This window comes from Rhamphochromis longiceps, linkage group LG14, assembly GCF_057381845.1.
Source record: "Rhamphochromis longiceps isolate RC_006_pf linkage group LG14, R_longiceps_female_GT1.1, whole genome shotgun sequence".
NCBI classification, from domain to species: Eukaryota; Metazoa; Chordata; class Actinopteri; order Cichliformes; family Cichlidae; genus Rhamphochromis; species Rhamphochromis longiceps.
In genome coordinates, this window is record NC_140570.1 from 32112971 (window position 1) to 32139241 (window position 26271).

Here is a 26271-nt window from a genome sequence, read left to right on the forward strand (position 1 = left end):
ACCCCAGAAAGGGCATGTGACATTATTGTGGCATGTGTGATTCTTCACAACATTGCCACAATTAGAGGAGAACACTGTCCTTCTGAACCAGACATCAGCAGTGATCCAAACCATGAACATCCTGACCCTCCCACGGACATACAAGATGGAAGAGCAGTCAGAGACACCATATGTCACAATCATTTCCTTTGACCCATCACCTCAACATGTTGAAAGACGAAAAAACAGATTTTTTGTTCAACTGTGTTTCCTGTACACAAAGTATTAAAAGATGTAAACCTCATAAAGTGTCTCTGTTGCTTCCTCCTCTGTAACAGCTGTCAATGTTTCTTCATTATTTTCCTGTAGTAAAGAAATAAACAACATTGCTGTTCTACTGTAAACTCATATAATCTGTGGAGTATTAAGAGTACTCACAACTGCATGTTGGTCTGGCTCAACAGGAGGCTGCACCAGATGCAGTACACCATCAACTGATAGAATATGAGGTTTATACAGGTCACTTATAACTTACAAGGGACCAAATGGCAATTAACAAACATATACCAATCACCTTACACTTCATTGTCATTATGCTCTCAAAGACAACCAAGACTGAGGGAAGGCAAAATCAGTAGGAAAATAACTTCACTACAAAAAAATTCATTATGGTAAAGAGTTTATCAAATGAATGAGTAGCACTGCAAAGGTGACTGTGAAGAAAGGATGTATGCACATCATGTATTATTTTGAATTTACCTCTTATGTAGGCACTTGTGTCTTGCGGGGTTATTGACTCAGAGGATGTCCCCGCAGAGATGCCTTCAGCCACAGGGCGCCCACTGTTTTGGCTGAGGGCCAACTGCTCAGCCTCTGTGAGTGGTGGTGGTGGAGGACCCCCACCTGTTTTTCAGGCCTCCGCTTTTTTTCTGTTGACTACAACGGGGTCACATTTGAGCATACAGAGTAAGCAAATATGTACTTGTAATGTGCTCAGATAATTTCAATAAGTGCTTAAAGAAAGGAAATTAATGTAGCCTCTAACTGCAATTGATTTACATCGGACAAACAGACCAAGCACTATGGCTCATAATACAATTACACCTCACCTGTTTGGACTATATTTTTATATTTCATTTTTACTTGCTGCCAGGGACGTTTGGGGCTTGTTGGGTTGCACCTGCGCTCACATCACATCACAAAATAAAATGTATAACATATAAAATAAAATAACATATAATAAAATAACGTGTTAAATGGGTGGAAATCCCTAGATCAATGTTTAAATTAACACTTACGCATTGACTCTGTCGGCTATGTTTTGCCATGCATGCTCCCTTTTTTTTGCAGCTGAGGCTGTGTTACTTTTTTCCTGCAAAATTTGCATGTTATCGGCATATGCTGCCATCAGAATTTCGGCGTCAAGCGCTGTAAAATACATTGACCGCGCCTTCTTTCCCTCCGTCTCCATGGTGACTCACTTAATCTGTGCTTCACTAATCAGGGCTTTATGTATCCTCGTGCGCGTGCTTAACTTGGGGTTAAAGCAACTCCGCGTTGATTGAACTACTTGTTATCAGCCTTTCTGAAACCGAATATTCCGAGTTGGACAGTTCGGGGTTACTCAACCCTGAGTATCGTTTTTCACTCTGAGTTTTCTAAACCGGCTTCCTGAAATAGGGCCCTGGTGTAGGTGTCCTGAAGCGGGGGGAGAGCAATCCTGCAGCAGCGTTCTGCTGTACGGATCACTCTCTGGAGAGCTTTTTGGTCCTTCACACAGCTGTTCCCAAACCACGATATCATGTTCTGTGTGAGGATGCTCTCCACAGCGCCTGTATAGAAAATCCCGAGGATCTTTGGAGAGACCCTGAACTTCCTCAGTTGTCGTAGGTGATACAGGCGCTGCCTAGCCTTTTTGGTCTGGACCTGAATGTGGGCAGCCCATGTCAGGTCTGAGGAGATGTGGACACAAAGATACTTGAAGGACTGCACCCTCTCCACTGGAGCTCCATTGATGATAATGGGCTTGTAGTCTCTGTGCTGACCCCTTCTGAAGTCCACCACCAGCTCCTTGGTCTTGCTGACGTTCAGCTGGAGGTGGTTGTCCTGGCACCACGATGCCAGATTCTTCACTTCATCCATGTAGGCCATCTCATTGTTGTTGGAGATGGCACCCAACACCACTGTGTCGTCAGCAAACTTCACAATGGTGTTGGAGCCATGGGTGGCCACACAGTCTGAAGTGTAGAGGGAGTAGAGCAGTGGCGAGAGGACACATCCCTGAGGTGCTCCTGTGTTGATGGTGATGCTGTTGGAGAAGCACCTGCCCACCCTCACCACCTGAGTTCTGCCAGTGAGGAAGTCCAACACCCATGCACACAAACGGCTGTTAAGTCCCAGATCCCTCAGCTTTGTGAACAGTCTGCAGGGCACTATTGTGTTAAACGCTGAACTGTAATCAACAAACAGCATTCGCACATAGTTACCCTGTTTCTTGTCCACATGGCTGAGAGTGGTGTGTAGGACGTGGGCGATGGCATCCTCTGTGGATCTGTTGGATCTGTAGGCGAACTGCAGCGGATCTGTGGTGTCTGGGATGGAGGAGGAGATGATGTTCTTCAGCAGCCTCTCAAACACCTTCATTACTACCGAGGTCAGTGCAACTGGCCGGTAATCGTTCAGGGATGAGGGTTTGCTGTTCTTGGGCACAGGGATGATGGTGGATCTTTTGAAGCATGTGGGGACCACAGACTTCGCCAGGGACTCGTTGAAGATGTAAGTGAACACACCTGCTAGCTGGTCAGCAAAGCAGCGCAGCAGACGGCCGGTGATGCCGTCTGGCCCCACCGCTTTCCTTGTGTTCACTCTCCTCAGTGCCGCTCGGACGTCATGCTCCGCGATGCTGGTCACCGGTCTCTCGCTGATGACGTCACTGTCCTCGGTAGTCAGGCGGTAGATAGCATTAGCCGCCTGGCCAACCTCGAAACGGGCGTAGAATAGGGCTGCTCGATTATGGCAAAAATGACAATCACGATTATTTTCACTGAAATTGAGATCACGATTATTTGACGATATTTATTTAACCCTTTAAGACCTACTATAGAACCAAGTCCACCAGAGCTTATATTTTTTTTTTTTTACATGCTGTAGTGCCATTTGTGGGAGCATTTCAAGTTGCTATACATCAATACAACTGTTATAGCCCATATTTTAATAATATGTATGCATTAAGTGCATAGTAATTACATAAATTGCAAAAAAGTGCAATGAACTACAAAAAAAATTGAAAATCGCTTTTGTTTTGTTTACATATATTTCTACTTGGAGAAGTTTAAGAGGTTTATCCCTCAAAACTTTAAATACAATAAAGTTGCAAAAAATAGTTTCCCACCACAGGAAATTTATTTTGGAGATACAGCAATTTTTATATACTGCAGGAAAAACAAAAAACAATCCTATGATGCAAATTTGCAAAGAAAACAGCATGTGCATCATTTCACTGTGGGAAGTGTTACGAACAGCAAAGCGTGTTTCTGGAATATTATGTTTTTGTTGCTGCAAGCGCTTTTTATGCAGTTTTTGCAAAGCTATATGTGGAACGAAACCGTGACCGAGGACAAGCTGATGGCATCAGATGTAAGTACAACTCCTCCGGTTTCATATGCAAAACAAATTATTGCGCTAGCTTACACGGTTCAGGTTCTACAGGGATTTAAAAATAGTTACGCAAAATGGAGCGTGCTGCTCTGACCGGCTTTAAAGGGTTAACAATGACTTTAAAAAAATAATATAAAATAGTGTGCAACACCACTGAAGTTTTTTTTTTTTTTTAACTCTTTTCAACCAACGGCAGTCACTCTCCAAATAACTTCTGCTTAGCTTTCCGAGCTTCCCTCGGGTCCTCTTAATCAGCGGTCTCCACCCTTTTTTGCGCCACGGACTGGTTTAAGCCCGACAATATTTTCACGGACCGGCCTTTAAGGTGTCGCGGATAAATGAGGGAGGGGCTAATAATCGGCTCAGTCATTTTTAATGATCGTTGAAAGCCCAGATCGTAATCGTGATTAAAATTCGATTAATTGAGCAGCCCTAGCGTAGAACTGATTCAGCTCGTTGGTGAATGCAGAGTCAGCGTTGATCAGCGCAGTGTCCCTGGCTTTGTAGTCCGTAATGGTGCGTAGTACGTGCCACATACTCCGTGTGTCGCCCTGGTGGAAGTGGGACTCCACACGTTCCCGGTACCGGCGTTTGGCATCTCTCACCGCGCTGTTCTTTCTTTGTAATTGTTTATGTTTAAGTTGTTTGTTGCTGGTTTTTAGTTTATTTGTCTAACAACAAATTTAACAAATTTAATATTTGTTAAATATGTCTTTACAGAATGCTTCAATCAAACTAACTTATTTCATTATAGGTGGGTTTGACACAGTCAAAAGGCCTGTAGCAGTTGGTGTGGTTATGCTGATAACTTATTTACTAGCTGTTACTGGCAGTTTGGTCAATATCATCTTCATTGTTTCTGACAAGCAGTTACATAAACCAATGTATCTTCTGTTTTGCAATCTTGCTGTTGTTGACATACTGTATACCGCTAGTGCCACTCCAACAATGATCGGGGTTCTTCTTGCTGGTGTTAATACCATATCATATGTGGAGTGTTTAATTCAAATGTGTGTTTTCCAGCTGGGAGCAACAATGGAGATGTTTTCTTTAACAATTATGGAATTTGATCGATGAATAGGTATAATTTATCCTCTTCGGTACCATAGTTATTTAACAAATACACGTATAATGGTACTTACATACATTCTGTGGATTGTTGCCTCTAATTTAGTGGCTGTTTCACCTGCAACAGTTGTCCTTCTCCCTCATTCCACCTTGAGGCTTAGGTACACTTTCTGTGACTATGCTGCTGTATTACGAACCACTTGTGTTGACCCAGAGAAATATTTCAGTCAAGGTGTCATTGTATCATTTATTCTGTTATTTTTCACATTCACTTTCATTTGTCTTTCATATTGTGTGATCTTGTTTTTTGTGAAATTATCATCAAATAATGACAGAATGAAATTGGGAGGCACTCTTGTGAGTCACCTGATTTGTGTAGTATGTTTATTGTCATGGTCCTGGGTTGCTGACCCAGTGCTTTAAGTTTATCATTATCATTTTTCTAGTTTATTCTGATTTTGTATTTGTTCTTAGGGTTTGAGTTGTGTGTTTCTATCATCCCTACCTGTGCCTCTCCTCTGTGTTCTGTTCGTGTCCCCAGTTGGTAGTGTAAAAGAGTCTGTGAGTTTCCTGTTTTACTTTGTAGGTTTGTGTCTCGTTATGTCCATTAGTTCAGCGGTCTCCAACCTTTTTTGCGCCACGGACCGGTTTATGCCCGACAATATTTTCACGGACCGGCCTTTAATGTGTCGCGGATAAATACAACAAAATAAAACTAGTACTGGTACCGAAAAAAAGAGGAAAAGTCGGGAGAAAGCTCCAGAGTCCAATTTGGGATTACTTTGAATATGACTGTGTTTTGGATCAAGCAAGTGTCTTGTAGTGGAAAGAGACAAATTATGAGGGACATTTCTAAAGGGAAAAAAATCCCACAAACCTTAAAGTGCACTTGAAAAGCTAACACAAGAAGGCTAACCTAGCTTACCTTGAGAAGGTAAGGGAGCACACTCAACCCTCATCCCCAGAAAACAGAAGCTAACCCCAGGCAAGGCAGCGTGATGCATCCCGAGACAACAGGACGGGGACATCTAAATAACTGTGTGAGTCAATTGCCTTCAAAAAGTTTATCAATTCACTTGAACCAAAATTACGAACACCCGGTGCTGCAAGAATTAATAGTCTCATTGGGGCCAAGATATACATTTTATAGTTGCCTGGTATCAATGGTTGTTCATCTGCCTTTATTTATTTATTTATTTATTTAAAGAACCCATAGGTGGGAATGTGAGTTGTCTGTCTCTGCATGTTAGCCCTGCGACAGACAGGCGACCTGTCCAGGGTGCAGGGTATGGTAGCTGGAATAGCAACATACCCAAGGATAAGCAGAAGAGCATGACTGATATGATGAAACTGGGATTTTGTTACACTTAATTATTGCAAACACAACTAAAACTATAACTGAAACTAATCAAAACTAAACTGAAACTAAGGATTTTCAAAAAAATAAAAACTAAACTAAACTAGCAAACAATTGGTAAAAACTAATTAAAACTGATATAAAATTGAAAATCTGAAGTCAAAACTAAATAAAAATAAAAACTAATGAAAATTGCAAAACTATTAAAACCCTGGAAGGAGGTGAATGTGCCAAAATACTTGATGTCAACTTTTTTTTTTTTTTTTTTTTTTTACAGAAAATAACTTTTAAAAAGCAAATATCATGATTTATCTGAGGGGATGGCATTAAAACAACTTTATTAGGACATACGTTAATTAAACAAGGCAAGAGCAAAAGAGCAAGTAAGAGAACATTGTAATAAGCAGAGATGGGCAGTTACTGTAATCTGATTACTTTTTTCAAGTAACGAGTAAAGTAAGGATTACTACTGCAAAAACGGTAATTACATTACCGTTACGTTCCCGTAGGAACGCTGCGTTACTGCGTTACTAAAACCGTGATTTTTTGCAAGAATGTCTCATGACAGTGACGTAAGCGAGTGCGCCGTTAGAGACAACAGCTGTGTGCAGATCAACAATGGGAGAGAGTATGAGCGTGCAGCGTTGAAAGCGTGGAAGTACTGACCTTACTTTGAGTTTGATTCCATAAAAAGTGACAAAAACATTAGCGTCCATCGTGCGTGGGAAGAAAACGTCTTTTTACAGCGAAAAACCCCCCCTAAACTTCCGAGCAAGCACCGAGTAGCTACGACGTAATGGGAAATTCACAGAGAAACTCGCGGATTCTTCAACTGACCACGGCACACCTGCACCAGGGTAACCCTCCGCCTACCGCAGTCCTGCTTTACAGGTGAAAATAGAGCAACAGGACCGCTGAGTCTTTGACTTTATTTATTTTCTGCTGTGTTTTACTTGCATCTATTTGAAAGAGTGAGTGTAAACACAAAAAATATTTTATTTTATGTGCTGGAATGTGTAGAAAATAGGTTTAAATGTTAAAGTAATTTATTCAAGTCAGAGAATGTTGCATATAATTAAATTTTTGCTTGATGCATAAAGTTAAAAGATTAAAACTGATAAAACAAGTTAAAAAAAGAGACTTTTCCATTTGATTACATTTTGTATGATGGATTATGTAGAAAAAGTAGAATTGGGCTGAAAGAGCTATCTCTTTATCACCTCTTCAGGTTGTAAATCGTGTTTTTAAAAAGTAACTAAGTAATTAATTACTTTTGAGTATAAGTAATCAGTAAAGTAACGGGATTACTTTTTGGGGGAAGTAATCAGTAATTAGTTACTGATTACTTTTTTCAAGTAACTTGACCAACACTAACAAAAAACATTTAAGGAAATAAAAATCAACTGAAAAACAATTTAAAATGGAGTTCTAACCAGATACTGAACAGGAAAGAAAAGATAAGTTAAAAATAATACAGTATTGATCAGAAATGAATGTCTTCGGAACAAATACAGTCAATATTTACACCAAAATAAAAACAAGGTCCATTGTGTGTCCTATCATAAATGTGGGGCCTGATGCATATTCTGCATCATGAAAAAAATCCATGACGCTGATATAATTTATGGTAGTGAGACCAGAGTAATCATCGACATGTATCGTTGAAATCCTCCACTACAACCAATCTCAACAATTTTATAGTAGATGAGGAATAGAAATTATTTAAGAAGAAAGTAAGAAAGAAAGTAAGGAGTCTTGTGGAAAACCGGTTCGCAGTTGCTCACTTCCTAGGAACTGTTAGTCTGCTCACCTATTGATTCCACTTACTGGTTCCACTTGTAATTGTGCTATAATTAGCTGATTTCAGTTTGTGTGCCAGAGGAGGAAAATAGTAGCACAATCTACAGCATAGATATGAACTTTACTTTTATATTTTAGAGCCAAACCTAAAAGTTATTTTGGTAGTCTCATCCCACAGCAAATTAAAATGATGACCCAGGAAACATATGAATTTGAAAATAATCACCTATATTTTTAATATTACTCAAGAGGATGATCAGAATAAAAATGAAATAAATAAAAATATTAGGTAATACAAATGGTAGTAGTAATCAAACAAATATATCACGTTCAAATAAAAACTAAAATGGCTTCTGTCCATAAATTTAAATAAAACTTCAAATTAAATAAAAAGCATTTTATTTTCCAGTCCAAAATAGCAAGTTTCCAAAATTTACAGATGGTTCAGTTCTTGACTTCTCAACTGCAGTGGACATGCTTTGGAATGAGGCTTGCTCTCTGCCAACTTTTAAACTTTCAAAAGGGGACATTCTGGTGTGCCAGAAACACAATGCAAAGCCAGCTGGGCATAGGGTAAACATGCATTGTATGTTCATATTCTTATAATAAAAATGAAGTAATGTGTTGGGTAGCACTTTTTATTACAGCTCGGTAACAAGGAAGAAACAAGAATGTAATAATATGGTAATTTCAAAGTTATTACCATTCAACTGCCCATGGTAGATTCTGCATAATAAGCAGGAAACAGAGGTGCGAAATGCAAAACTGGCTGTTTCTATTTAAAACATATAGACACCTATTAAAGCTAACTTTAATAAAATGTGTTTATTACCTGGCAATATCTCTGGTAGTTTCTGTGTAATAAGCAGGTAAGAGAGCTGTAAAACGAAAAACTGCCTGTTTGTATTTAATAATATATTAATAACCATGTAATAACCTTTAAAACAAACTTTAAGAATAGTAATGTCTACCAGGAAACACCTGTGGCAGTTTCTGTGTAATAAGGAGCAATTTAATACAATTAAATGCTTGTGGTGTGAGCAGTCAGGGTGTGCAGTTAGGGGAGCAGTGAGCTCCACATGGAACAAAAAGAGCTCTAGGACTCTGATCCAGGAGCCTGGCTTAAATGCCCTTGTTATTCCCCTCATATTGGCCCCGTTGTCATCAGACTGACCTCAGCAGTCCTCAAAGGGAATTTTCAGCTCTTCCAGCCTGTTTAAAATCATGGATGTGAGATGTTTCCCATGGATTTTTCAGCATCCACAAGCTGACTGACACAGAAAATCAGAAAAATGTAGAATGTGCACTGCACATGTATGGGTGGCACTGCAGAGTTATATTCTCTTGTTAGAGCTCTACTGTTTAACGCTGAGTCAGATGTACGGTTGTAAGGCACAAAGACTACGACAGATGTGGCTGTATACCTGGTGATGACAAAAAGTGGAAATAAGGTCTCTGTTAAGTTGGGGTTTCCAATTCCATTGTTAACTTTTTTCATTTGTCTGCTTTTTGTCAGCTTGTTCCATTAGGAGTTGCCACAGCAGATAATCTGCCTCCATCCCATCCTATTCCTAGTATCTAGTCGACAAAGAGCCAGCCAGGGCAGTTCACCCTTCTGCTTAAGTGATACTTACACAGTGACTGAGCTATTTACAAAAGAATATTTACAAAATCCAGGTTTCTCTCGAGAAAACATGCAGAGATTGAAAGTTTGGAGGCCAAGCACAGGACTTGCTGTTGTCAGCGGAACACCTGCTGGAGAAACATTTTTGAAATGTCCAGATAACAAGGACTGACACATTGAAACCAGCCCAAAATGGTTTAATCATTAGAAGAGGGACCTGCAGTGACTCTCAGGTCTCTTGCAGTAGAATGTGAGACCCATTCTTGGTGGGTGTCCTTTGTCATCGATTCTGTTCACAATTTTTATGGACACAATTTATAGGCACAATCAAAAAGCAGAGAGAGTCTGTGTCTTGATGGCTTCAGGATCTGCTTCAAGACAAGATGAGAATTCAAGAATTTAAGATCCACATGCAAAGTCCAGATTTGTATAGATTTGTGGCTCTTGCTTTTTTTTTTCTCTGTTGAACTTAAGGGAACTCCATACCAAGATGTAGTGGTGTAGTATAAATGTCATGCTTTCCTTTTTGTTTCATGTAAAGCGTCTAGATAAAGGTTAATGAAAGTCTGTGAGTGGTGAGATTGACTTAAATGAAAATCGGCAGTGCGCCTTTTAATCCTGTGTGCCTTATGTATGAATTCTGGTTGTGCTTACTGATCGTGAACTGATTTTATGTGCTACACGGTGCTCAGCAATCTGTCAAAAAATGTTTTAGTTTGACTTTGGTAAGCTATGAAGCCGCACCGCTTGATGGATTGTCGGAGCATTACAAATACCGTAGTCTGGAGCCTCGCGGAGTGATACGTACTGTGCTTCAACGTAATATTACCGTATTGTGTGTGTGTATAAGGACCATAAATGGCATCTGTTAAGAGACGTGGTTACAAAGAGGATTTCAAACTCAAAGCTGTCAGTCACGCAGTAGAAATTGGGAATAGAGCAGCTGTGAAATCTTTGTCTTTGTTATTATGCTCAGCATCTGTTAGTTTACATTTTGACTGCACAATTGTGAGCTTTTTGTTATGCACAAAAACAAAATTGTTTTCTTTTAATAATAATGGATTGGATTTATATAGCGCTTTTCAAGGCACCCAAAGCGCTTTACAATACCACTATTCATTCACTCTCACATTCATACACTGGTGGAGGCAGCTACAGTTGTAGCCACAGCTGCCCTGGGGCAGACTGACAGAAGCGAGGCTGCCATATCGCGCCATCGGCCCCTCTGGCCAACACCAGTAGGCAAGTAGGGTAAAATGTCTTGCCCAAGGACACAACAACCAGGACAGAGAGCCCAGGGATCGAACCAGCGACCTTCCGGTTACAGATGCGATTCCCAACCCTCTGAGCCACGGTCGCCCAATTTATGGAGCATTATTATTTAATAAATGCTGATAATTTATTTTTGAGTAATTTCTTCATGTACATATACGCTGTATGTTAATAAAAGTGCCTGTGTGACATCTGGGCCACAGCTTTGACTAAGAACTCTCCTTTTGTTCTTACCATATGGCTTTTAAAAAAAAAAAATCTAGATATATATCGTATATCGCCATCCAGCTAAAAAATATCGAGATATGAATTTTGGGTCATATCGCCCAGCCCTATGTAGAATGCATGTTGTTTAAGGCAGCTAAGATATTGAAAATATCTACACTGACACTCAAAGTGATGTAGTTACCTGAAGTGGTTTCACTTCATAGGTGGGCCTTGTCAGGGTTCCTTTGTGGAATTTCTTGCCTTCTCAATGGGGTTAGGAACATCAGTTGTGTTGTGTAGAAGTCAGGTTGGTACACAGTACTCTTGCCATAAAATTAATTCTAAGTAAAGAGAAACGACAGTCCATCATTACTTTAAGAACAGAAGGTCGGTGTACCCATAGATGTTTGTGTATAACTAGGGATGTATGCTGTGTGCGTCGCTTAGACAGGTGGAGAGAATACGTCACTTGTTCATAAATAAAGAGCAGGAGAGAGAGAGAAAATGTGTGGCGAGATGCTCCCTGAGTCTGACTTTGTGTATGCATATTTACTAATATGAGTAGGCTTGGCTTAAGTGTGTGTGTGTCCTAAACGCCTGTGTGCGCTGTCTGACTGAAGTAAATGTGCTGCCGTTGAGCGCATGGTGCGGCGTATGTGTCGAAATAAAGGATGTTTGTGGATGAGTGTCGAAGCAGGTGATCGAGGCAGTGAAAAGAGTAAAGAAAGAAACCAAGGACAGGGGTGAGCAGCATAAAACCAAGAGGGGGAAAAGAGAGGAAAAAAAAACGAGAAGAAATAAAACAAAAACAAAACGTAAACATTCCAATGACGGTGTTAATTCTGCTATGAAATCACACTTTAAGATGCGATTTGATACTGGTAAGTTAAACAGATGTTAATGCAAGTTAGTGTGAGTGGATAGGGAAAGGGTGTAGCTGATTCTTATCTGGTGTGAGGTTAATACAGCCACGGAGTGATGTTGGGGTCGCGGTGGAGCTGTCCGTCCACGTACAGCCGGTCCACAGCGATGACAGCGCGGGAGCCCTTCTGGATGTAGCCGCGTCGGATTGGGAAGAGGACCCTGCGTCGTTCCAAGATCTCTTTGGGGAACTGGTCGTTCACGCTGAAGTCCGTTCCTTTTAATTCCCTGCCGCGGCTTTTCACATGTTGCTTTTGTTTGAAGTGGCCAAATTTGGCCACGATAGGACGTGGTCTCCCGGCCGTAGCCCGAATGGGGCCGAGGCGATGTACCCGATCGAAGACGATGTTCTTCACAGTGTCCTCTGGCAGCTTCAGGTGGGTTTTGATGAAGCTTTTTACCGTGGTCTCCGCGTCCTCTCCAGCGGCTTCTGGAATACCAGAAAATATCAGATTATCACGCATGCTACGAGCTTGTAGATCGATAACTGTTTCTTTTATTTTTTTATTTTCTCTATTGAGCTGGGTAACATTTTCTGTGAGACATTTCACCGACTCCCTTAGCGTGGCATTTTCAGCAGCAAGCGTTTCCACCTGCTGCTGGCTGTACTCCAGGGATTCTCGCAAGCATTTAAATTCTCGGTGAAGAATCTCCACCAAGGACAGCCTTGCGTCGAAACTGGACAATCGCTTGTCGATTGACTCCAGTATGTCAGCAATATCTTTGCCGGCTGGCGATGTTGAGCCGGGGGAATCTGCCGGGCGTTGTCTTTTCGACGACGGCGTCTCAGGTTTGGCCGGGGAAGCTGCACACTGGGTCTTCTTCATCACGAGATCCTAAAAGCACTGATCAATATAATCTTGGAGAGTCTCTAAACTCTCCTCGTTGTTCTCCAGGGTGTTGGAGATTATTTAGACAAATAGTGTTAGTTATAGGACAATTGATAAGTCTATTTGGTAATACTGAAGCTTAAATGAATTTGTTCAAATCTAAACTACCATTTGCTTTAATTTTCCGCCAAAATCTCCGGCGTCTGACGTCAGTTACAACACGAGTCGCTTACCTTGTCCGTCACTTACCTCTCCATCTATGGGTACACTGAGGTTCATTACATGGAATATAAATGGAGCTGGCTCCAGAGAAAAGAGGTTAAAAATATTTAACCAACTCAAAAAACTACAGGCAGATGTTGTCCTATTACAAGAGACCCACAGACCTCTTAGAGGTTCGAATGAACTTAAAACACCTGAGTTTCCCAATGTGTTCTCAGCTTGTTATAATTCTAGACAAAGGGGAGTAGCAATTTTAATACATAAAAATATTAATTTCATGGTACTCGATACAGTTATAGATCCAGAGGGCAGATTCTTAATCATTAAACTATCTATACTTGATAAAAAGCTATGTATTGCAAGTGTATATGGTCCAAATGTTGATGATCCCTCATTCTTTCATGGTTTTTTCAGTGCACTCTCTGAACACTTAGATGGCACACTTGTTCTTGGAGGCGACCTCAACCTTGGACTAAATGAAGACATGGATAGGCTCGATACAGCGGGAACTCAGCGTAATTGGCAGTCCACAAATATAATCAAACAGTATATGAGTGACTTTGGTCTTTGCGATGCATGGCGCTCCCTTCACCCCACCAGTAAGGAATATACCCTAATCCAGACGAGAGTAGGAGTGATGCATCACTCCTACTCTCGTCTGGATTATTTTTTGGTCAGCAGCTCACTGCTGAACGACATTTCAGACACTGAGATTCACCCTATAGCTGTCAGCGATCATGGTCCTGTATCTTTAACACTAATGCACAAGAATAATACTACGCCAAGAAAAAACTGGAGATTTAATATATCACTACTTAAAGATGAAGACTTTATTAAATATTTTAAAAAAGAGTGGACTTCATATTTGGACTATAATGACACTCCCGAAACATCAGCTTCTGTTCTATGGGAAGCAGGGAAAGCTGTGATGAGAGGTAAAATAATTTCTTTCTCATCACATAAAAAGAAAAAAGAAAACAAAAATATTCAGGAATTAGAAAAAAACATCAAATCACTAGAAGAAGCCTACGCGTCCCACCAAGATCAGGAAACATTGAACAAAATACGCAAAACAAAACTAGAATTAAATGAGATAATTGATAATTAAACAAAATTCTTAGTACAAAGACTACGCCTACAAAATTATGAACATGGTAATAAATCCGGTCAATTTCTAGCAAACCAGCTAAAAATAAATAAAGAAAAAACAACTATATGTGCTGTTCAAGATTCATCTGGGAACACAATATATGAACCGATAAAAATAAACAACATTTTCAGGGATTTCTATAAAACGTTGTATTCACCACAAATAAACCCATCTAAAAAAGAAATTGATCAGTTTTTTTACAACATAACTCTTCCAAAATTATTGGACACTCAAGCAATGGCACTGGATTCACCACTGACACCAGGTGAACTCCAGGAAGCCCTGATATGTATGCCCAATAATAAGGCTCCAGGTCCAGACGGCTTTCCTGCAGAATTCTACAAAGAATTCTGGTCGATTCTAGCACCAGTTTTCTACAGAACGTTGTTGGAAATTAAAGAAAAGGGCAGACTTCCATCAAATATGAATTCTGAAAACATTAATCTCCTGCTAAAACCAGGCAAAGACCCTGTATATCCCTCAAGCTATCGTCCAATATCCCTTATAAATGTAGACCTTAAAATAATCTGCAAAGCTCTCTCAAAGAGACTGGAGAAAATAACCCCCCTCTTAATTCATCCTGACCAAACTGGTTTCATAAAAGGTAGGCACTCATCAACAAATACACGTAGATTACTTAATTTGATAGACTACTCATACAGTAAAAACCTAGAAACTACAATATTCTCTTTAGACGCAGAAAAAGCATTTGACAGAGTTAACTGGAAATTTCTATTTGCAACTTTACACAAATTTGGTTTTGGATCCTCTTTCATAAACTGGTTAAAAATATTATATAATTCCCCAACAGCTTGTGTTAGAACAAATGACCAGACATCCTCCAGCTTCTGTCTCTTGAGGGGCACCAGGCAGGGATGCCCACTCCCCCCTTCACTGTTTGCAATTTTTATTGAACCACTAGCAGCAGCAATTAGACAGAATTCAGTAATTAAGGGCATAAAATGCAAGAACGTGGAACATAAAATCAGCCTTTATGCGGATGATGTGTTACTCTTTCTCCAAAATTCACAAACCAATATCTCTGGGGTGATTGAATTGATAAACTCTTTTGCAAGAATATCAGATTACTCAATTAACTGGTCAAAATCTAAAGTCCTACCGATTAATTGCTCCCTCCATAATTCCTCTTCTACACCACTGCAATCGGGAAATATAAAATATTTAGGTATTAATGTTTCTCCCAAGCTTGCAGATCTAACTAAATTAAACCATATCCCAATTTTAAAGAAGGTAGAAGATGATCTGGCTAGATGGAAATGTCTACCCATATCACTCATGGGAATGGTTGCCGCTATAAAAATGATGGTCTTACCAAAAATAAATTATTTATTCTCAATGATCCCAACTAAACCGCCACAAGATTGGTTCAGATCTCTAGATTCATGTATGTCCAAATTCCTTTGGAAAAATAAACCCCCACGTATAAACTTAAAAACACTACAAAAGACCAAGGATAAAGGAGGACTAGAACTGCCTAACTTTCAGCACTACTTCTTAGCCAACAGGCTTCAGTTTATCTCAGGATGGCTAAAACATACCCTCTTAGATGAACCTTGGCTAGATGTAGAACAAGCACTTTGCAATAATCTAGAGATCTCAGACCTACCATTTATCAGCTCAAACATCCAACGACATGAATGCTTTAAAAGCATCAACATCAGCTCTTCTCTGACAGCATGGTGGGAGTTTCTAAAATTGACGGCGTCTTCATTAATCCCATGCAAACGTACACCTATCTGGAACAACCCTGACATATTACAAAACAATAATATGATAAACTTTTCAGATTGGAGTGGTAAAGGAATCAAATATTTAGAACATATACTAGAAGGAACAGAATTTATTTCATTTGACGGACTAGTTACACAATATGGGATCAACAAGAAAAGATTTTTAGAATATCAACAAATTAAATCCACAGTAAAAAAGAAATTTAAACCGGGTCAAGTTGAACTACAAACACCACCAAGTGTGGTTCAATTTCTTACTCTTAAAACCCCCAAATTACTATCCAAAGTATACAGAATGCTTTCTAAAACAGATGAATCAATATAACTTCCTATTGCAAAATGGGAAGCGGATTTATCAGTTAACTTAGACCTAAACTTCTGGTCTCAGATTTGCTTAAAAACCTTTCATCTAATTAGAAATCCCAGTCTTCAATTAATTCAATACAAAATATTACATAGAGTGCACTATACAGGTCATCAGATGTTCAAGATGGGCTTTACGTCTACCAACAACTGCTCACACTGCCAAACCAATTCACCGGACAATTATATCCACGCTCTTTGGTTCTGTCCACCAGTTCAGAAGTTTTGGCGTGAGATATGTGAAGACTTATCGAAGTGTCTGAAATGTAACATTCCAACTTCCCCCTTAGTGTGTTTGTTGGGCAGCTTAGATAATGTCACTTCAGAAAAGAATATCGCCCATATGGTTTTCACTGCCCTATGCATAGCCAAGAAAACAGTCCTCATGAACTGGAAAAATAAAAACAATCTTAATTCTAACCAATATAGAAATTATCTATTAGATTACATTAGTCTTGATACAGCCTCTGCCACCACATCAGATCAATTGCTCTGGGCTCCTTTGATCAGCTCCATCACCTAGTGGGGGTGGGGGGTCATAGTTTGGTCCCGCCTTCACTGTTGTGATTGGTGTGGGGGTAGGGACAGGCTTAGGGCGTCGGGGGGTTCCCCGGAGGCATCTTCCTTGGGGGGCTCAACCCGGGGTAGAGGTCATGTCCGGTTAGGGGCTCTGTTGGCTCTCAGGTGACTGTTTCCTCGTGGCTGCGTGCAGCGGGGCTAGGGGAGGGTCTGTGCTGATGGACGTGGGTTACTGACCTGGTAGCCTGTCTGCCCCTGGGTGGGTCCGGGATGGGCGTGAGGTTCTGGGGGCGCTCCGTCTCTGGGCTGGGGCCCGGGCCGGGCCTCGGGGGCTTGGGTCCTGATTGGTGTGTTGCCGGGGTTGTGGGCGGGTGGGTGCATGGGGGCCCAGCCCTGGAGCAGGGTGCCACCGGTGCATCGAGCCACCTGGGGGGCTCTTCAACTGGTGGGGGAGATTGTCACATCTTGAAGGAACTTTCCTCTCTTCAGGAACTCTCTCTGCAGGAGGGGGAGATACAGGAGAGGTGGAGGAAGATCTCAGCCTGTGTGTTTATTGTCTTATGTAGTCTGGAAGATGAGTGGATGGTGGGGTGGGTGCAGTTTTCTCTGTGGTGGGGTTGGGTGGACTGTCCCGGGCTCTGTGGGGCCGGGAGGCACTGCTGCACTGGGCCCCGGTCTGGATGGGCCTGGGCCCCCTTTCCCTGGCGGGTCGCGGAGTATGGGGGTGCCTACTGGGGTCAGCGGGGGAGCTGGCCCCAGGGAGGGGTCACTTGCCCCTCCCTTCCTTCCCTCCCCATCTCCAGCTGCCTCCCCCTTCCCGCTCCACCACAACCACCCACACATGCAGGACCTTGGAGTAGGGGTATGTCACCAGGGTGCAGAGGAGGCTACCCCCCCCCCCCCTCTGTCCCCTTCTGGCTGCCTCTGCCTCAATTTTATCCCACAACTTAGACATTCACATTACTCACACTCTCATTACACATACATGTAGGATCTTGGGGGTGGGCACGATACACGGAATCCAAATTACCATCAGGGTGTACACCTCACCCCTGGCGTCGTTCCCACCTCTCAATTTTAAATACACGTAGACATTGAGGGCTAGCAGGAGGGACCATGCGCTTACCTGCTGCTCTCTGGCAGGTAGCTCCATGCCCTCCTGGGTTTTAAATGCACCTTAGAACACACATGCATCAACACTACAATGAGCGGGTGGAGGGAGGTTTGGAATCTTCTCTCACCCCCATTCTCTGCGGCCTGCTGGAGCGGGGGGGCTAGGAGGAGGAGTTGGCCGGTCTGGAGTGTGGGTCCTCCCTGCTGCTGCGGAGTCGGGGCGGTCTGCCTCCCCCCACCGCAGGGAAAAGGGTAACACCACCTGGGTCTGGGTGCAGTTCCCCCCTCCAGGGGCAAGGGTACCTAGACCTGGTTCGTAGAGTACGCTTGGGGAGTGTGATCGTGTGTACAGCGTCTCTTTATGTCTGTCTCCACGTTGGTTGAGTGTGGAGTAAGTGCATATGAGAGAATGACGGTAGGAATGGATGTTTGTGTATGTGTGTGCCTGTATGTCTGTGTCTATATGTCAGGTTGGGTGTCAGATGCCACCTCTCTGGGGACATCTCAGGCCCTCCAAGGTAGGGCTGCTCGATTATGGCAAAAATGATAATCAAGATTATTTTCACTGAAATTGAGATCTCGATTATTTGACGATATTTATTTAACAATAACAATGTATTGAATAATGACTTTAAAGATTGTCATAAAATAGTGTGCAAATACTGATAAGAGTGCAAATGTTTGCAATATAAAAAATAAATGAAAAATGTAAACATCTGTTTAGTGAACTTTGCAGTGTTGCTCTGTGGTGCAGCTACGACACTGTAGCAAAGTTTACACACTATGTCTACTTGATCCACGTCTGACTCTGCGAACCTATAATGTTTCCACACCACTGAAGTTTTTTTTACCTCTCTTTTCAACCAATGGCAGTCACTCTCCTCTCCAAATGACTTCTGCTTAGCTTTCCGAGCTTCCCTCGGGTCCTCTTAATCAGCGGTCCCCAACCACCGGGCCTCGGACCGGTACCGGTCCGTTAGTCGTTTGGTACCGGGCTGTGAGAGTTGAGGCTCAGGTGTGAAATGTATAGTTTTCAGGGTTTTTATCGGTTTTCAGCGTTATTTTGTTATCGTTTTTATTGTTTACTCAGTTTTCCTTGGTCTTTTCATGTGTGTTATGAATAAATTTTCTTTTTTTCGGTACCGGTACTAATTTTATTTTGTTGTATTTATCCGCAACACCTTAAAGGCCGGTCCAAGAAAATATTGTCGGGCATAAACCGGTCCGTGGGGCAAAAAAGGTTGGGGACCGCTGCTCTTAATTGTTGTGACACGTGTTCGAAATGCAGAGAGGTGCGCTCGATTTGCCACACGGAGCAGAGTAAAGGACGAGGGAGGGGCTAATAATCGGCTCAGTCATTTTTAATGATCGTTGACAGCCCAGATCGTAATCGTGATTAAAATTCGATTAATTGAGCAGCCCTACTCCAAGGTTTGGAGGCCTATCTCCCCCCACCACCACTTCCCCTGCCAGTGGCGGACTCCCTCAGACATCGGTGCGTTGGTGGTTCTTTGAGTCCGGGGATGGGCGTCCAGGTACACACCGGCTCACTCCTTGGCGGCCGCTTATCGGGGCCTGGAGCCTGGGGCTCGCTCGGGCCACTTCGGAGGTGGGGTGCCCCCGGCCTCTCGGCCTGGGGCTCGGTCACTCAGGCACGGCTGGCTGCCGGCGGAGCTCACGGGCGCGTCACTGCAACTCCCCCTGGCTTCTGCTCCGCGGCTGCTGAGTGAGCCCTCATCTGGGACTCTCCTCAGCTCTTTCTGGGACAGTGGCGCGGCTGACCCTCTGTTGGTCTTCCTTGGTCTCTTGTGTTCTGGGGGCCTCTGGATGTCTGGAGTTTTGATCTCCTCCATACCTGCTTCATGCCCCCCCACACCCTCTAGCAGATCATTACATGAAGGAACCTTTTAAAAAAAACAAGCGCGTCCATGCTCACAGGTGTACACACGGGTGATCACACCCACAAACTACACCCTTTTTGGCTCCTACCTCTAAGCACACTGTGTTCTGTTGATCTTATGTGCTGCACAATAATGTTTAATATTTAGTATTTACTGTCATATTCCCATATATCATTGCGATGTTGTTTATTCTATTACTCTTGTTCTCTTCTGCTTGTTTTCTTTTTTCTTTCTCAGCAGGTGATCCAGGTGATTGATATATGCATTTTTTTTTCTTTTTTTTTTCTGCCCGTTCTGTTGGTTTTTGTCTTTTGCCCTTCTCCCCCGTCCCTCTTCTCAGCTGTTTCTCTTTCCCTCTTTCTTTCTCCCCTTCTTTCCCCCAGTCAAGTCTGTCCCGTATTCAGTAAGTGAAAATAAAATAAACAATAAAAGGTGAATCAAATGGACCATTACGGCAAGGCTGGGATGGTCAATTTGGTAAAGTAAATCCGTTGGGCATCTTTCTTTGCCTTTAGACAACAATTCTGATGGCAAAAGAGCCAAACGGGACAGGCAAAAAAAAAAAAAAAAAAAAAAAAAAAAAAAGAACAGAAGGTCGGTCAGTCAGACTACAACGATGAGCGTTTCCTGAAGTGCAGTTGCAAAAACTAAAAACGAAACTGAGAATTCCTTTTTACTAGAAATGCACACATGCATGCTTGATTATTAACTCATGATTATTAGTGCACACAAGAGCAAGTCAAAGTCCTAGGTATATAGGACAAACAATGTCCTCTAGTGTGATGTTTTTGGGCATCAGTCCAGAGCATAGGTGTCAAACTCTGGCCCGCGGGCCAAATGTAATTAGGCTGCGGGCCAAATTTGGCCCGCAGCCTAATTACGAAGCCAATACCAAATTACTATTAGAGCTGGCCTACTGGTATTATACAGCTAATATATATATTGTTTAGTATTAAGCTTTGCTTATTCCATATTCAGTTTTTCAGCAAAACTTGTTTGAGTCAATAAGAAAAGATTCATTCTTATATCTAGATCTTCAATAAATATTAATGTTAGCCCGCGACTTTGTTCCAGTTTTGAATTTTGGCCCACTGTGTATTTAAGTTTGACACACCTGGTCCAGAGGATACAGTTTTCATACAACCGGACCAAATATCTTTAAGAAGGTTTTAAAACCAGTATATGAAATTAGTTTGAGTGATTTTAGTCCTATTTTGTCATTTGGAGTTTGCCATCATATATTTTAAATTCAATTTGCAATTTTACCCACTATAGATGTAGTCTTATGCAGCCCTCCCAAAAAAAAAGAGAAAAAAAAGAAAGGAAAAACTAAATGCATATGGCTGGAAGTAAATGAAAAAAATCAAAAACCAAAGATTTCTTAAAGTTTTTCTATTATCATCTTTTTTTAATCAATGTCCTACAGTATGACATGCATAAAACAAACAAAAAATATGCTTCAAATTGTAAAATATCTTTGAAAAAGAAATATCAGGTCAGGGGAGATGCATTTATCACTCTTCTTGTGTTAGTAATAATTATAATGATAATGTCATGGAAAGTATTTGCCTTGCAAAACATTTCGTGTCACAGCATACATTCAGATTGCAGCTTAATGAGAATGTTTCAAAGTGTTAACTGACAAATATAGTGAGCACTAATATTTCATATAATATATCCATTTGTGAGTTAGCAGCACACTTCAGTATGTGGGTTGTAGCCCAAAAATCTCCTCATATATAAGATGAAAATATTTTTAGTTTATAGAAAAAAAATCCATGAAGATAATTGAAAAATTTAGACATCTTTCTTTTTACGGTCCGTTCCTATCCCATCTGACGTTTGCTATTTTAGTAGTTGAACAACAAAAAGATCCTCTAACTGTCTTGATGTGACCCTTGACTTCTTAACAGATACTTAATTTTTTAATGACAAGCTTAACTGTTTTCACAAAGGAAATAAATATTCTTAGGGTTATAAAAGTCTGCTCAGACAACATTAAAACATTAATTTTGGTATTTTGTTTCAAAATAATAGAATTACTTAATTGTTATTGTCACACAGTGTTGCTCACAAAAAACAATAAATAATGACTAAAAAACTGTCAAAGAATCAGTTAGAGAAGGTGTTAGTTCGGTACTTGAGTTGTAAACTTGTGGTCGCTGGATGTTAATCAAAACTCAGAAAAGTCCCAGGGCGAATTGGAACATTTTGTGTTTCAGAATTTGAGTAAGAAAATTATCTTCAACATTTTTGCATTAAATGTGACTTCTCACCTAAATAGCGTTTAAAAGTTCACAAATCACCAAACAAGATTTCGAAAGTCCATATATGAATATTTTAATAGTTCAATTTTTATTTATATAGCGCCAAATCACAACAACAGTTGCCTCAAGGCACTTCATACTGTAAGGTATTTGTGCCCAGTAAGTAAGTGTATTCACAGTTCACAAGGCTCTAACCAGCTGTGTTAACCTTCCTGAATATCTTAATAATCTTACTTTTAATTTCCTTTGTCCTGAGACAATAAACAAAAGGATTTACAAGAGATGGAGCGAGGATGGTGCCAATCAATAAACCCTGGCGTTCTTCGAGAGTTAACACCACACCAAACCTGGTCAAGATAACAATGATAAACTGGGGACAGTATAAACATGATACACAAATCAGGTGACTCACAAGAGTGCTTCCCATTTTCTTTTTGTCATTATTTGATAATATTTTCACAAAAAATAAGATCCCACAATATGAAAGACAAATGAAAGTGAATGTGAAAAATGACAGAAAAAATGATATAATGGCAACTTGGTTGAAATATTTCTCTGGGTCAACACAAGTGGTTCGCATAACTGCACCATAGTCACAGAAAGTGTACCTAAGCCTCGAATAGCAGTGAGGGAGCGGTGTAGCTGTTACAAGTGTAAAAAGCACAAAACTACAGGCAACAATCCACAGAATACATGTAAATACTAGTGTACGTGTAATTGTTAAATAACTATGATACTGAAGAGGATAGATTATAGCAATTAACCGATCAAATGCCATAATTGTTAAAGAAAACCTCTCCATTGTTGCTCCCACCTGGTAAACATACATTTGAATTAAACACTCCACATATGATATGGTATTAACACCAGCAAGTAGAACCCCGATCATTGTTGGAGTGGCAGTAGAGGTATAGAAGATGTCAACAACAGCAAGATTGCAAATCAGAAGATACATTGGTTTATGTAACTGCTTGTCAGAAACAATGAAGATGATATTGACTAAACTTGCCAAAACAGCTAATAAATAAATTATCAGCATAACCACACCAACTACTACAGGCATTTTGACTGTGTCAAAACCACCTATAATAAAATGTGTTAGTTTGATTGAAGCATTCTGTAAAGACATATTTAACAAATATTAAGTTACAGAAATTATCAGATGCAGTTAAAGAAGTAAAGATATGCTGTTAACAGTGATAAACAGTTGTAAAAAAAAAAAAAGAAAAAGAATCAGTTTTATCCTTTCTAAATCCAAACCTGTTTGAACGCACACAACAGTGCTTTCATATTTTAAGTCTCACAACAACAGGAAGTCTTAACTTGGCAGCTCCCTCATTAAATCACGCTGGATATCAATTGTCTGTGTTTACATATCACCAAAGACTGCAGATTACATCATGTATGATGTCACCCCCACCCTCTAAAACCAATGGTAGATGAGGATAGTTTTAGGATAATTTTAAATTACACTAATTCTATTTACATAACTCAGCACAAAATGCTACAGTATGGAGTTCCAGGACTGCCATAATGAATTAATTAAATACACCATCAAATAATTAATTAAATGTGGCAATAATTAATTAAAATTGGAATTAATTAATTAAATAAATAGTTATGACACATGTAATTAATTAATTATTGACACATTTAATTATTTATGTATTTCACATTTTAATTAATTATTGACACATTTAATTAATTATTTATGTATTTCACATTTTTTAATTAATTATTGACACATTTAATTAATTAATTATTGACACATTTAATTAATTAATTATTGACACATTTAATTAATTATTTATGTATTTCACATTTTAATTAATTATTGACACATTTAATTAATTATTTAATGATATATTTATTTATTTCATTTTGGCAGTCATGGCGCCTGGCTCTCATCATGAAATAATTTTATCTGTCAGCCTCACCCATCAAACTCAGGGGGCGGGGTTAACGCTGCCCATGCAGCTTCTCTAACATTTGATTGGTTGCCATGCAAAGTAAGTCAAAACAGGTCGATCCTAGATAATCGATTGCTTGTGTAAACTTGGGGCAGCCAGGTATCCCAGAATGCAGATCAAATCACAGGCAGCAATGGTGGTGGTGTAGTTTTAAAATACCCCGTTTTTCTGTCACCAGCTACACTTTTAACAGTGTTTTAGCCGCGAATGTCGTGACGTATGTCTGGTCAGGTTGTCAACATAGAACATGTTTGCAAAAGTGCTCAGATGTTTTCAGAGATTTCACTAGCTCTGCTAACAATTAGCATGCAGAGTGCACCCAGGGGGTTACGTTAACCGGTTTGTTTACATATTCCACTCTCCATGTTTTGTTTTGTTTTTTGCTTTTTCGGTCATGTTATGTTTACCTGTCAAAGGCTTGTTACAAACTATGAAACACATGGTGCAGACTTCTGGATGTTAGAAGAAAACTAATACTGCTCATAAAGGAGACTAAAGGCAGGAAGGTGTCCTTTAAAACTAAACATGTTAATAGGACCTCCCTATTTATATCATAGTTTATGATATAGCACATGTATTTCAGTAATAGCCTGCTGATTTCAGGTGAACAGTCGTATCTGTGATACTCCTTAACTATAATTTATCCAAGTTAACTTCAGTTAACCATTCAGACAGTTCTTTTGCAATGAAAAACATAAACACCCATGCTGGTGTAGGTTTCCTCAGTGCCAGCTGTTAACATTATAGCTGCTTATGCAGTAACCATGGTAACCACGGACTGAGCAGCTGGATCGACGGAGGTCAGACAACAATTTTACATGTATGATCTTAAAACAGGACACAGCCACTATACGTGCTGGCCTCATATCAAATGTGAAGGCAGACTGAGTCTATGTTTGACGTTTTTTATATCTAATCTTCCTTTTCAAACATTTAAACAGCAGCGAGTCTGCAGCTGAGGGAATACAAACTCAAATTGTCGGAACAGGTTTGCTCGTTTCTTGGATTCATTTGGTGATTTATTAAATGTATAACTGTTATTCTAATCTGCTGCCGAGTCTCTTACACTTTTCTTTATGCTGTATATTTTCACGTCTCTGGAATAGTTGGAAGTTAGATAGTCAGCTGGGAAACTTTGTGTTAACTCATGGAGCTGAGGATATCGTGGATATGCTGACCTCACTCCGTGGTGTACAGGGCCGTTTACCCTCATGATTAATATTCGCAATAAAAATATTAGCCGAACATCATGAAGTCTGTATGTGTTTCATAGTGTCGAACAACCTTTGTACAGTTAAAGCCAGCAGTTACTACATGACAGAAACACCAACGTTATCTCTTTTATGCGTTTATACACAGGTCACGCTGATTACTGAACAAAAACGCAAAGATCAGATGTTAAACAGATTTATTTGCTCTCTCTCCTCCTTAAACATGTTTTTAATGTTAGTTATAATTCAGAATTGGCGACTGAAACACGTAGGACACATAAGAACATCAGGAAATAAAACACCGATAAATATAACCTCAGTAAAAGAAGTCAGCGGGGGTTACTACAGCTGTGTACCGGGGCCTGCGCTTTGTCGGTGGGATTGCTTGCGAGGCGAGCGGGTCTATCCCACGCTTTGCCGTGAGACTGGGCAGACATCTCCGAAATCATCGAAACACTTTTGCAAAGAGGCTGTATCTTGACAAACCGACCAGACACATGAAGATTAAACCACTACATTCTCGGCTAAAAAATTATTAAAACAGTATTTGGTGACACAAACAGGGTTTTTCAAAGTTCAGTTCTGTTAGCTTCCACATTAATTAAATGTGTCAATAATTAATTAATTACATGTGTCATAACTATTTATTTAATTAATTAATTCCAATTTTAATTAATTATTGCCACATTTAATTAATTATTTAATGGTGTATTTAATTAATGCATTATGGCAGTCCTGGCACTCCATACTACAGGGCAATGTTCCCTCTAATTTTTAATGTTTTTAAGCGTACACACAAACTCCCTGAGCGGTCCCTTGGACCACTCTGAGCAACAGCAGACATGTGCACTGTGGTCCAGCCAGCATCAAATCCATCCAAGCTACATGGTTTATTAAAATAATAAAAATTACAGCATTTACATTTAGGGCTGGGCCATATTATACCGTTCACGGTAATACCGGTATAATGTTAGGCAACAATAGGAAAATGAAATATCGCGATAGAATATGAGTAAAACGCGCATGCGCAGTGCCTTTGTTTTCATACGCACATGGCCGATTGTTGAGTGAAACAGATGAACCAGAATT

General features: G+C 40.4%; 1 long non-coding RNA gene across 1 annotated transcript in view; it reads left to right on the forward strand.

Annotated features, from left to right (window-relative positions):
* LOC146654429 (uncharacterized) overlaps positions 1–25081 on the forward strand; it is a 283469-nt gene extending 258388 nt beyond the window's left edge. Inside the window, exon 3 of the long non-coding RNA XR_014907152.1 lies at positions 24927–25081. This is a non-coding gene — a long non-coding RNA (uncharacterized LOC146654429). The remainder of the gene's footprint in view (positions 1–24926) is intronic.
* Positions 25082–26271: the final 1190 nt, after the last annotated feature.